The sequence below is a fragment of the Callorhinus ursinus genome, unplaced genomic scaffold, assembly GCF_003265705.2.
Source record: "Callorhinus ursinus isolate GAN/ISIS: 27379988/994484 unplaced genomic scaffold, GSC_fseal_2.0 scaffold4, whole genome shotgun sequence".
Classification (NCBI taxonomy): domain Eukaryota; kingdom Metazoa; phylum Chordata; class Mammalia; order Carnivora; family Otariidae; genus Callorhinus; species Callorhinus ursinus.
The window spans coordinates 155,145,144-155,158,270 of record NW_027397066.1 but is presented as its reverse complement, the minus strand read 5'-3'; the positions used below and the strand labels follow the sequence as shown (position 1 = coordinate 155,158,270).

The 13,127-nt window shown below is 51.0% G+C and overlaps 1 long non-coding RNA gene across 3 annotated transcripts; it reads left to right on the top strand.

The window, feature by feature from the left end:
- The first annotated feature begins 791 nt into the window (after positions 1-791).
- Positions 792-10,655, top strand: LOC112825704 (uncharacterized). Of its 3 annotated transcripts, XR_012378104.1 has the most exons (4): positions 1,351-2,110; positions 2,877-2,956; positions 3,436-3,543; positions 8,439-10,655. It is a non-coding gene; the product is annotated as an uncharacterized lncRNA (long non-coding RNA). The 3 variants fall into 3 exon arrangements; XR_003208786.2 differs by lacking the exons at positions 1,351-2,110; positions 2,877-2,956 and adding an exon at positions 792-827; XR_003208785.2 differs by having other exon boundaries at positions 1,351-2,956.
- Positions 10,656-13,127: the final 2,472 nt, after the last annotated feature.

Here is a 13,127-nt window from a genome sequence, read left to right as displayed (position 1 = left end):
TCAGTCAGGCTTGTAGCAGAAGAAACCACAAAGTAACCCTCTGAATTTACTCCTTTCTCTTGGCTTCCTCAATCTTAACGTCTTCCGTAAACTCCGTCCCTCTCCCCAGCATCTTCCCGTTTTTCCAAGCCCCAACCGTCGACACTCTTAAAAGAGTAGCCCAGGCAAGTGGATCTCAGCCCGAAATCGGGGCTGACCGAGACGATCACTCCGTGCTTCAACTTGTCCTCGGTTTCCGAGCAGAAGGGCGGTGGAGCGCGGCCTGGGCCGGCACCTGACCCAAGCGGGCCCCGCCGCCCAGTCTGGGACCTGGGGCGCATTCCTCTACCTCTCCCAGTTTTCATCTCCTACCCGCCAGCCTCCCTGGGTTGTTTTGAAGCCCAAGTGAGATCATTCATAGAAAAGCATTTTGTAGGTCATAAAGTGCTAAAGGTTAACACACACGATAGTGGCAGCGCCACGACTACAGCCAAATGACTGGCGGCGCGCCCCTCATCCCCCCCCCCCCCATCGTCTGGTTCCTTCTGCACCGCAGGCGCACTCGCGCACGCTGACTGCACACACTGTCCCGGATTCCGCGTCTGGGGCCACAGGTTTCCCCCGGGAGCACGGGCCGGATGCGGAGGAGAGCACTGATTGGCTGCGGAGGAAGTGGGCCGAGCGGTGACGCGCGGCGCCTGGAGACTGCGCCGCGGGGTGCGCGGGGGGGACGGGGCGGGGCGGGGCGGGAAGGGTGCGGAAGCGCAGAGAGGAGGGGTGGGACCAGGGGGGCAGGGAGGGAGGGAGGGAGAGGAGGGGGAGGGGCGGAGGGAGGCAGAGCCGGAGAGGTAAGGGGCGGGGGCGGGGAGGGGGACAGGCTAGAGTGGGACGGGGGGCTGGGGCGTGGAGGGAGGTGGGAGGGGACGAGGGCGAAAGCGGTTTTTGCGCCGCCGGGTGGAGGCCTGGTCTCAGCCCCCATGGCCGCGTCGCCCTTCCCGCGGAAGACAGTGGCCCTGGAGAATCATTACTGGCCCATCAGGGGAAGGGACGGGGCCGGCGGCGCGGGAGGGGTCGGTCCAGGGCCGCCTAGGGCCCGCGACGGGCGTACCCGCGCCCGCTGAGCCTTGGCTCTCGCAGTGTCGCCACGCCCAGGAGGTTTCCGGTCACAGCACGTTTCTGGGCATTTCAGTGCTTCCCAGGCTGTTCTCCAGCCGCCGCCCTTCCCTCCTTCGACTGCTGGACCCCGCGCCCGAGGGAGGGGGGACGTCGGGGTCGTGTCCCTTGGTGCTTGCTGGCGGATCGGAGGGGTGGGGGGCACTTAGCGACCCCTAGCGGGATCTACTGTGCGCCTGGTGCGGTGCGGGTGAGTGGGATGGGGACTGGATTACAGGCAACCAGGAGGACCCCGAGCGAGGGGCAGCTATAGGGGGTCATTGAAGGGGGTCTGATCATGAGATGTGTAAGCTCCAGGGCAGAGGAGGCGTGGGCCTTGGGGGCGATCTGGCTGGTGGAGAGGTGGGTGCCCCAGGCCGAGGGAGAGATGTGATGGAGGCAGGGACATGACTTGCTGGGGTCAAGGACTGGAGGAGTGGGAGGGGAGCGGGAGGTTCCAGGTCAGTCCAGTGCCCTGCAGAGCCTGCTTGGTGGAAGGTGACGCCCCCACACTTGGCAGTGTGACTTGGCAAAGGTAGCCTTTGTGAGGCATGGTGTCCTCCGTGTCCTCGTGAGTAGGTGGGACAATAGCTCGCTGTTGGGAGGATTTGTAAGACATGCACATGAAATTGTTGTGCCTTTCCCAGCATCGCATAGCTTAATAAACTTAGCCCTTTCCCTTCTGGAAGGAGAAGGAAGTCAACTTGTGAGGCTTCTGTGGACACTAGGAACACAGCTAAGAGCCAGAGTCCAACAGAATCGCTAAGAGTCCTCCAGAATAGGTGCCTGGCCTAGCTGGCCATCTGTTTCTGGAATGCACATCCCCTTACAGGCTGGGTCTGCATTAAGGCCGGGGTCTCAACTTGTTTATTCTTTTTAAGAATTCTTACACATCACAAGAGAGGGAACTTAATCGACCGCATCAGCATGGACACACACACACAAAGACACACATTTGATGACATTCCCTCTCTCAGAGGTACACACAACCACCCAGGTTATCCTCAGCCAGAATTCCTCGATTTGCAACTCTGTGTTGGGTTTGGGATTCTGGCTTTAATGGTAGAGATCTAACAGGGTCTGAGAGGTGGGACCCCGGCACTGCTACAGCAGAGCCCTAGGCAAAACCTCAGGCACCAGCGAGGGGCGCTGTTGGTGATACGGCACAGAGCGGAGGAGATACGTGCCCGAAGTCACACAACTTGTGGGTTGGGCTTTGTGGGATTTTGACCCTGATGAGTCACTGGAGTGTTGAGAATGCCCTGGTAAATCATTTCCATGACTCAGTATCACCACCTATAAGTTAGGAGCAAGGATACTGGCCGTATAGCTTCCCTTAGGGTAGGAACTGTCTTAAATGGCTCCTCCCACCTTAAGACGGTTGGTGGATGGGACTGTCATTTTTGAGGGATGGTGTGGGTGTAGCCTTCCAGTGAGTTCAGGGCCCCGGCATGGCTGAGGCAACACGGAGGAGCCAGGAGAAGCCTGTTGGGGACAGTGGTACAACCCCCCCTCCAAAAGAGGGGAGGAGGAAGGCTGGAGAGGTGGAGCAGATTTGGTGGAGAGAGACGTCAGGGCACTGGGGTTCCCAGTGTCCTCTTCCCAGGGGCAGAGCATGGCTGTGTGAATGCCTGGATGCTGGCCGGGACAGGGGAAGCTTCCCTTTGTGACAAATGTGGACTCTGATTTAGGAAGTAGTTTGATTGATGGCATAGTCAGGGCTGAGCCACATTAAATGCAAACAGGTGTGCACCTTCTTCCTGCCTGAGGACAGCCGTCCCCCGAACCCTCCGGAACCTGGCCCCTGCCTCGTTTCCTTCTCCAGGTGGGCCCTGCTCTGACAAAAGGCTCATTCTTGGAGCTCTTCCTCAGGGCTTTACAGAATGCCATGCCGTGCGGGCTTTGCTGATGTCAGCTTTTAAATGTCATTGAAACATCCCAGTGAGCCCTAGCGACAGCATTGGCTGGTGAGACCTCTCTTCATTCTGGCCTGGCTGTTGTCTTCCCGCCCCTTTGTCCTCTCAGCATTATGCTGCCCCTCTCCTCAGCAAGCTCATTTATATCTTTTTACCTTTAATTAAACACCCTCTCTATATACACACCCAGGATATTCTCTTCCATCTCGGTCAGTCCTTCCCATCCTCAAGGACTAGGGCCAGCTGCACCATCTTCCGTCCTTCCCTGGCAGCTCCAGCCTGGCTCTGGGAACTGATATTCAGAGCCCCTTCACATACTTGTATGCGATCCTGAGGTGCCTGCCATTGTGTTGTGTTTATGAATTGTAATTTTTCTTCTGGAGTGTAGGTTTCCCGGTGGCAGAGAGGCTCCCAGATATGTCTTCGTATTCCTGCGGCACCGAAAGTGATGCTGAATGTGTTTCAGGCTCTCACTAAATACTTCCTGGTATAACTGGTAGGTTGTATTCATTTCCTTCTCCCCGTCCTGGGGCTCTGGGCCATGCGCAGCTTGGAAGATGAGGCAGGTTCTTGGTAAGATGAAGAAAAGGGGTACACGAACGCTCCAGGGCCTTGCTAGGAAAAGCACTCAGCTTTGGCAGCGTTTTCGTTATCTTTCCAGTGTAACAACCTCCTACCCTCAAAACTTAGTGACTTAAAACCAACCGTTTGTTTGCTCATGAACCTGCCAGCCGGGCCGGGCTCAGGCAGGCGCTTTTGCTGCCCATTCTTGCCTGGGGTTGCTTGGGTGGCTGCAGTCGGAGGGGAGCCCATCGGCACGGGACCAAGATGGCCTCCCTCACGAGGCTGCAGTCAGTGCTGGCCCTCAGCTGGTGGGCCTCAGTTCTCCATGGAGCCCCTCAACCTTTCCGTGGCCAGGCCAATTCTTAACAGCATGGCTGCTTGGTTCTGAGAGGCCTTTCTTGCCAAGGCCTTGGAGTCACTCGGTGTCACTTCTGCATTCTATTGTCTAAAAAAGTCACAGGGCCAGCCAGGACTCTGGGAGGGATGTGGACCCCATCTCTTGATAGGAGGAGTGGAGAGAGTTACACTGCCAAAAGGCATGCGGGGTGGGAGGGATGGTTGTGGCTGTTTTGAAAACCATACTACCTCATCAAGAGAGGCAGGTCTTTTAAAAGATTTTTTTTTTTTTTTAAGATTTTATTTGTTTATTTGACAGAGAGAGAGAGAGAGAGAGAGCACAAGTAGGCAGAGAGGCAGGCAGAGGGAGAGGGAGAAGCAGGCTCTCTGCTGAGCAGGGAACCCAATGCGGGGCTCGATCCCAGGACCCTGGGATCATGACCTGAGCCGAAGGCAGACGCTTAACCGACTGAGCCACCCAGGCGCCCCAAGAGAGGCAGGTCTTTTAGAAATGTCCTGTGCCACAGCCCGGGAGGGCCTATTTCCCTGGACGTGACACCCCCCCTGCACCCCTGCCCTCTTGGCTCACCAGGCCCGCTCCCCTCCAGCGCCGCCTGAGCCGGAGCCTCGTGATTCTGGCTGGATTGTGTGGGGAGAGGGAGGCCCCACAGGGGATGAGGAAAGGAAGAGAGCTGAGAGAGCGGCTGCCGACGCCCGCCTGGAGCGGTCTGGTGCCCGCGTGGTCCAGAGGAAACGTGAGCAACTGGTGGGTGCCGTCCTGTGGTCTCTGTCAGACTAGGACCACTTTCTTTCGGACAGTCGAGTTTACCTTCCGGTTTTCCACCCACAAGGGGCACAGGTTCAAGAAGTATCTTCGTGGATGTTAAGAATTTCCCTCTAATAGAAAATCCAGAAGAGCTATGTGTTTAAATGGTTGCTCGAGGCTTTTCAAGACGAAAAAAAAAAAAACCATTGTCTCTCATCCCGATGCTTACTGAGCACCAGAAAGTGAAGCTGTTAGGTGCGGCTGTGTGCTTCCAAGCCCCGTCGGTGGTGGAGAGGGCCCTTCTGAGCAGGCGCAACCCCTCCTTGTCACCGCAGGGCCCCCGCATTGGTCCTTCCCTGTGTCTGCAGCCTTCTGGGCCTGGGCCCATCTGCCCTTAGTCCTCAGGTGGGAAGGGCCGGATCCTTCTAGGGGCCCAGACGCAGCTCAGCTACCTCTGGAGTAAGATCTGGAGCAGCCCAGGAAGCTGTGATGCCGCCAAGGACCTGGGCGCCTGGGTGGCTCAGTCGGTGAAGCGTCTGCCTCCGGCTCAGGTCATGACCCCTGGGTCCTGGGATCGAGCCCCGCTTTGGGCTCCCTGCTCAGCGGGGTGTCTGCTTCTCCCTCTCCCTCTGCCCCAACCCCCACTCATGCTCGATCTCTCTTGAATAAATACTGCCGAGTGCCAAGAAGTGTGCTCTCCCTGGCTCAAGAAGCAAAGGAAATAATGCCATCAGTCTCAGCGACTGAGTGCAGACCGTGAGAAGTTTAGAAGGTTCACCAGATGGAAACACCTGTGCCGACGTTGACCGCCTGCAGCGCGCAGGGCCCTGAGCTGAGTGGCGCCTGGGGCAGGCCAACCAAGGGGGAAAGGGCCTGGCTGTGTTCCTGTTCCACGGGGGTGGGCATACAGGCCATGTACACGTGACCCCTCTGCTCTTGCTTCTGCTGTGTTGCATACTACACACGGGCCACTACACGGAGAGTACTATGTGCTTTCACATTTAGGATCCAGGCCAGCGCTGGGCGCGTGGGGCCTGAAGGTGAATGAGAAAGCTGGGCCTAGAAACGAATACACAGCAGCACCGTTGAGTATGTGACATCCAGGGGTCGCTTCTGCTGTTGCTCTAGAGTTTGTGATGAGCGGCGCCTTCCCCCACCTCTGCCGAGAGGAACCACTGCTCCTAGGGCAAGTGGCCGGAGCGACAGAGGACAAAAGGGGCCTATAATATTCTATTATTATTATTTTTAGATTTTATTTGAGAGAGAGAGAGAGAGAGAGTGCACACCAGCATGAGTGGTGGGGAGAGGCAGAGGGAGAGGGATAAGCAGACTCCCCACTGAGCAGACAGCCTGATGCCGGGCTTGATCCCAGGACCCCGGGATCATGACCTGAGCTGAAGGCTTAACCGACAGCCGCCCAGGTGCCCCGATATTCTGTTATTATAAGGAAGTGCTCAAAGATCGACGGGGACATTTCAGAAGACACAAGAGCCAGCTGAATGGGGCTCCCACCCCCAGGCCGCCTCCCCACGCCAGAAGGGACTGTCTTACAGAGGAGTGAATGAACAATTTAGAGCTGGAAAACTTGGTTTCTATTTTTTTTTTTTTTTTTAAGGATTATTTGACAGAGAGAGACCCAGCAAGAGAGGGAGCACAAGCAGGGGGAGTGGGAGAAGGAGAAGCAGTCTTCCTGCTGAGCAGGGAGCCCGATGCGGGGCTCGATCCCAGGACCCTGGGATCATGACCTGAGCCGAAGGCAGACGCTTAACCGACTGAACCGCCCAGGCGCCCCTGGAGAACTTGGTTTCTAGACCTGGATTTGAATCCTGCCTCTAAGTAGTTAGGTGAACTTGGATATATTAATTCATCTTAAAAAGAAAAAAAAACCTACATAAAGGTTGCAAGTAAAACGAAAATTCGTTTTTTTTCTCCGCTGCGCCTTTGAGAATAAGTTGCTGTGCTGCATCATGCCCCATGCCTTGGCATGTCCTTCCCACAAATAAAAACCTTCCACTTGTGTGGGACACAGCCATCAAAGTCAGGAAATTAACATTAATACCTTACTACCGTCCAATCTTTAGGCTGGAGAGTTATCCGTTGTGCCAGTAATGTTGTTTATAGCAAAGGATCTAACCCGGGGTCACATGTTGCATTTGACTCTACGTGGAACTGCTTTTCAGCCTGGAACTGCAGAAGCTTAAAACGCGTGTGGATTACATGTCAGTTGTCTTGTGGAATGTCCTCAGTCTGGGTTTGTCTGGTGTTTCCTCTTCACTGGATTCAGACTATGGATCCTTGGCAGGAACATCACACAAGTGACTGTATTGTTTTCACTTTGACCTCTCAGGCTGCTCCTGATTTCAATTTTAACCGTTACTGGAATGATTGCTTTTGCCATTTGATTAAGATGGTGCCTGCCAACCTCTCTCCACTGTAAAGTTTCTTTTTCTATTGCAATTATTACTTATTTTGTGGGGAGGTCATTTGAAACCTGTTCTTCATGAGACTTAAGTTCACTTATTTATTTACATGACTATGGAATCATGGGTTCCTGTGTTGTTCAATAGGCTATAGTCCATTACTACAGTTTTGTTTTTTTAATTTTAATATTCAAATTGTCCTCTGCTGGGCCAGTGGAAGCCTCTCTGAGCTGATTCCTATGTCCTTTTGAGATGTCCCTGTTCATCTTTGAGCACGTCCTTATACAAATAACAAACGAACATTCTAGTCCTCTCTTGGCCATTTGTCCCGGTAGCACCAGTTCTTTATAGCAGAGAACTCAGAAACCAAGGTTAGGGTGCGCTTGATACAGTTGGGGTGCTGTGGCTCCCAGGCCCTCTCAGTGGACAGAGCTAGGGAGATCCGTGAAGATACATTCATATATTTACATCTATACATATATGTTTATTTCTGTGTCTGCTGGACTGTTGAACACAGTGACCTCACACCAAGAGCTCAGTGCCCGTCTAGCACCACAGAATTCATTCCAGTTCCCTCCCTTTACTTAGTTGTGACTCTTCAACAGAGGCATGTCTGGCTTACGTTGTGTGTCATATGACTACCTATTGATTGCTCCCCTTCCTGTAACCAGTCTCCCGTTGTCACTGTGTCCCTCCCCGATGTGGATGCCGTCCTCCCCCAGCTTGGGCCCCAGCACCCCTCCCCCACCCGCAGTCCCCTTCTTCACCCTGCTCAGGATCTCATACCCATGCTGCCCATGGGGACTCCATCCTCCATCTGCTCAGGTTCTGCCACCCTCCCCCCCCCACGGGGGCACCCTCCCACACCACCGTTGGCTCTCTTCACCCTGTTCAGGGCCTCATACCCCACACCGAGTCCCCCCCCATACCAAGAAGCCCCTCTACCCTCATGCAGACGTGCAGACATGTTCTTCAACCGCTTGGGGGTAAAGTGGGGGCTCTGACACCCCAGTCTCGACCCCTTACCACCCCCTGTGTGGACACAGTGGTGTTAGGACTGAGTTCTTCAGGAAAGGAAGGAAGGAGGAGGAGCCACATGTTAAATGTTAAGTCTCAGATTCCTCATCAGTAAAACGAGCAGAATAATGGCTCCCACCTAATATGGTTGCCTTGAGAACCACAGGAGGTAACGTATGTGAGGTGCCTGCTCAGCACAGGGCCTGGCTTGTGGTGGCCACTCACTGTCAACTGCCATCATTGTTACTATACATTAACATTTTCATTTTGTACTGTGTCATTTGGCAGGGACACATTAGAGACGCACAGAGAGAAGACAGGAGGAGCTCGTGCGAATGGCAGATACATCAAGAGAGGACTAATGCCTCTTTCTTAAGAGAATGGAGACAGTCATTAATGTCATCTGAATTAAAAGACATAAGTAAGGGCAAAACACCGGGAGGAAACATGTTAATGTGTTAAGAGTGATGATCTTTTTTGGGTGGGCTTATGTGACTTCAAGTTTTTTCATGTGTTTTCCAAAATATAGTCAATAAATAGTACTCAAACTTAGAAAAAAATTATCTTAGGATGACTCTAGTTAATGTCAACATAACTACTTGAAAACTGCTTTCAGCCTGAGTGGTTGGTTGTGTTTTTTTTTCCTTCGGCCTGGTAGGTTCTGGGGAAGAGCGCCTGGATTCGGATCCTGGCTCTTCCACTTCCCAGCTACATGACTGTGGGCAAGTTCATTAACTTCCTTGTGCCTTTTTGTTTGTTTTATAAAGTGAGGAAACCTACAGTGCCTAATTTGGGGTTATTAATCAGTTAAATGAGATGCTGCTTCTGGGGCACCTGACACAGAGTAAGCACACAAATATGTGAGCTGTTGATATTGTTGTGATCTCATGGGAAGGAATGCGGTGAGCGGTTCCCGAGATGTCTCAGAGGAGAGAACTTCTCGGACTAGCCTCAGCTGTGCCTCCCCCTGAGTTAGTAGCCTGTGACCCACGCAGAGACTTCAGGCAGATGGGCCTCCCGTGGGGCAACAGTGGTGGCGAGGGTGACAAACCAAAACAGGCGAAGTGTTTTCTTCACTTCTTGGAAGGGATTCAGAGATCAGCTTCTTCACGGACGCAGCAGCCTGACGTTAGGACACCGTGACTGACACCTACAGGACGAATGATGTAGCTGTGCGTGAGCTGGCGTCCAGTGTGGGAATCACTCATATACTCACTCACTCACGCACTCATTCATTCGGCTATTAACTTCACATATATTTATTAAATGCTCGCTATGTGTCAGACCCTGTGGTAGGCAATGGGATGCAACCATTAAAATGCAAGCGATTAGGGGCACCGGAGTGGCTCAGTTGGTTAAACGTCTGACTCTTGGTTTTGGCGCAGGTCATGAACTCATGGGTCATGAAATTGAGCTCTGCGTTGGGCTTCCTGCTCCACTGCGGAGTCTGCTAGAAGATTCTTTCCCTCTGCCCCTCCCCCCACTCATGCTCCCTCGCTCGCTCCCTCTCTCTCTCAAATAAATAAATAAATCTTTAAAAAAAGGCACTTGGTTAAAAAATATACTGTAAAATAAAAAGTGCAATTAATAACGGATTCAGATATCTGTACACCCATGTTTGTAACAGTATTATTGACAATAACCCAAAAGCTAGAAGCCACCCAAGTGTCCATTGATGGATAGTGGATAAACAAAATGTTATATACATACAAAAGAATATCATTCAGCTGTAAAGAAGGAAGAAAATTCTGACACAGGCTGCAACATGGACAAACCTTGAGGACATTGTACTGAGTGAAATAAGCCAGTCACCAAAGAACAGATACTGTGCGTAGAGTGGCCAAATTCAGATAGACACAAAGTAGAATGGTGGTTGCCAGGGGCTGGGGGTGGGGGGAGGAGTGGAGAGTTAGTGTTTACTGGATAAAGAGTTTCAATTTGGAATGATGACAAAATTTCTGAAGATGGGTGGTGGTGACCATTGCATGATAATGACTGTGTACTTAGTACCACTGAACCATACAGTTAAAAACAGTGAAAATGTAAGTTTTATGTTGTGTATATTTTACCACGATGTTTTCAAGTGTGAAAAAATGATAACTTTAGACAGTGGAATAAAGCATAGAAATTAAATTCATGAAAAAAATTTACCTAACAGGCTTAGCTTTTACAATTTGTTTTCTTTTAAAAACTTTTTGAACAGACACATCAGTAACCAAGATGTATGGGTAACAGATAAGCATGTGCAAAGAGGCTCAACATCATTAGTCATTAGGAAAATATAACTTATAACCAGAATAATACACCATGACACACCTAAGTGGTTAAAATTGAAGAGATTGACCATACCCAGTGTTGACGTGGATGTAGAGCAAATGGAACTCTCATACACTCGTGGTGAGAATGTGAAATGGTGCAACCACTTTGGAAAACAGTTTGGCAGTTTGTTTTAAAACGTTAGACGTAAAAAAATTAAAAATAAAAATAAATTTTAAAAAATTAAAAAAAAAAGACGTAGGGGTGCCTGGGTGGCTCAGTCGGTTGAGCGTCTGCCTTTGGCTCAGCTCATGATCCCAGGGTCTGGGATTGAGCCCCATATCAGGCTCCCTGCTCAGCAGGCAGCCTGCTTCTCCCTCGCCCTCTGCCTGCCGCTCTGCCTACTTCTGCTCTTTCTCTATCTCGCTGTCAAATAAATAAATGAAATTTTTTTTAAGATTTTATTTATTTATTTGACAGAGAGAGACACAGCAAGAGAGGGAACACAAACAGGGGGAGTGGGAGAAGGAGAAGCAGGCTTCCCGCAGAGTAGGGAGCCCGAGGCAGGGCTCGATCCCAGGACCCTGGGATCATGACCTGAGCCGAAGGCAGACGCCTAATGACTGAGCCACCCAGGGGCCCCAGTAAATGAAATCTTTAAAAAAAAAAGTTAGACATATATCCTGTTAAATGATCCAGCCATTGCACTCCTACAGATTTACCTAGGAGAAATGAAAGCATACGTTCATACAAACAGGAAACAATACAAATGTCCATCAACAGATACATGGATAAACTGTGTTATATGCATACAATAGAATACTACTCCACAATAAAAGAAAAAGAATGAACCGTTGGTACTACATGGATGAATCTCAAAATAATTGTGCTGGGCAAAACCAGGCAAAAAGAGTATATACTGTATGATTACATTTATATAAAATTCTAGAAAATGTTAACTAATATACAGTGATAGTCAGTGGTTGCCTGCAAATGAGAGAGAGGTCAGGGAGGGCAGGAAGAAGGGATTATCAGGAGGCACCAGGAAACTTGGGGGGGACATAGATAAATCCTTTATCTTGATGGTGGTCATTCTTTCATGGGTGTTTACATAGGTCAAAACTTATCAGGTTATACACTTATGTATGTACAGCTTATTACATGTCAATTGCACATTAGTAAAGTTGTTAAAGCCAAAATTAAAACAAAATTAATGCACAGAAAAAATACAATGAGTAAGGGGCAGGAAAAATCATAGCGTTCCCCAGGGGCACAAGATGGGGCTGCGCATGCAAGTGGTGGTGGTCAGGTGAGGCTTCACAGCAGAAGCTACCTGGGGATGAATAAGTGTGGTCAGGCAGAATACGGGATAGGAGAGGGTCTTTCCTAAGAAGGAGGAAATGTGTGGGAAGACTCACAGGCCTCAAAAGAGCCTGAGGCTGGAACTTGGTGTGGCTGGAACTCAGGGCACGGGGGCAGTAGGGAGACAGGAGGACCAGAGAGAGAAACCAGGGACCAACTATGAATGTGGATTTTCTCTTGAAGTCAATGGAGAAGAACTACAGGCAAGCAGAGGGTTGTCCCATGTGCAGTTTATTTTATTTTTAAAAAAGATTTATTTATTTATTTATTTATTTATTTATTTATTTATTTATTTAGAGTGAGCAGGAGGAGGGGCAGAGGGAGAGAGAGAGAGAGAGAATCCCAAGCAGACTCTGTGCTGAGCACAGAGCCCGATGTGGGGCTCGATCCCATGACCCTGAGATCATGACCTGAGCCTACATCAAGAGTTGGAAGCTTAACCGACTGCACCACCCAGGCTCCCCACATGTGCGGTTTAGAAAGATGTTCCAACTACAACCTGAGAAGTGGGCTGGAGAGGGAGTAGAGTCTGGGCAGGCGGGAATCTGGGAATTGGCGAGAATGTTTAACCAGTGAGGAGTGACCCAAGACAAGAACAGTTGGGATATGCCACTCCCCGCCCCCCTCACCTTTTTCACACCCTGGAAAGTTAGGACATTTGATCCCGGCTTTACATAAGAGGAGTAGTTTAAATAGCTTGCTTATGGTACCACAGCTCGTGAGCAGGACATCTGGGGTTTCCAGTCCGATGGGTTCTGAATCCAAAGTCCATTATGTTCACAGGTTTTTGTCTAAATAAAAGGCATCTGGAATGACTCCCCTCTCCCGCTGCCTAATTTTTCTCACTCTCACTGTGGCTTCCCCCTCCCCCACCACAGGAGCACGAAACACAAGATATAACATCATCTGGGCATTCAGGAAAAGAAGGCTTCCTGGAGGAAGAGGCATCTCATTAGAGCCCTGAAGAATTCTGAGGAGGAGGAAGAGCTAGTAAAGGAACAAGGTGGGGGAGTGGGGCAGGAGCAGAAGGAGAAGATGTTCTGCAGTGGGAAGAAGAGCATGTGTGGCTGGCTGGGAGCAAATTATTGACTGGAATGCTCGAAGAACCAAGCCCCAGAGTGGCTGAAGATGGTGTGAGATGCAGAGAGGCACACGACGTGACACTGATTTTTCGCTCTCCGTGGAGCAGCTTACAGAGTGGAGCGCAGGGGAGAGAGGCCAGTCAGGTGAACCCTGTTGATCTGCTGGTGAGATCGTGCCCACCAGGCATCTATCTGCCTTACAGTGGTTACCATGGAAACATTAGATCGTACACCGAGAAGCGTCTATTCAGCCCCTCTGATTAAAGATGATGACAAG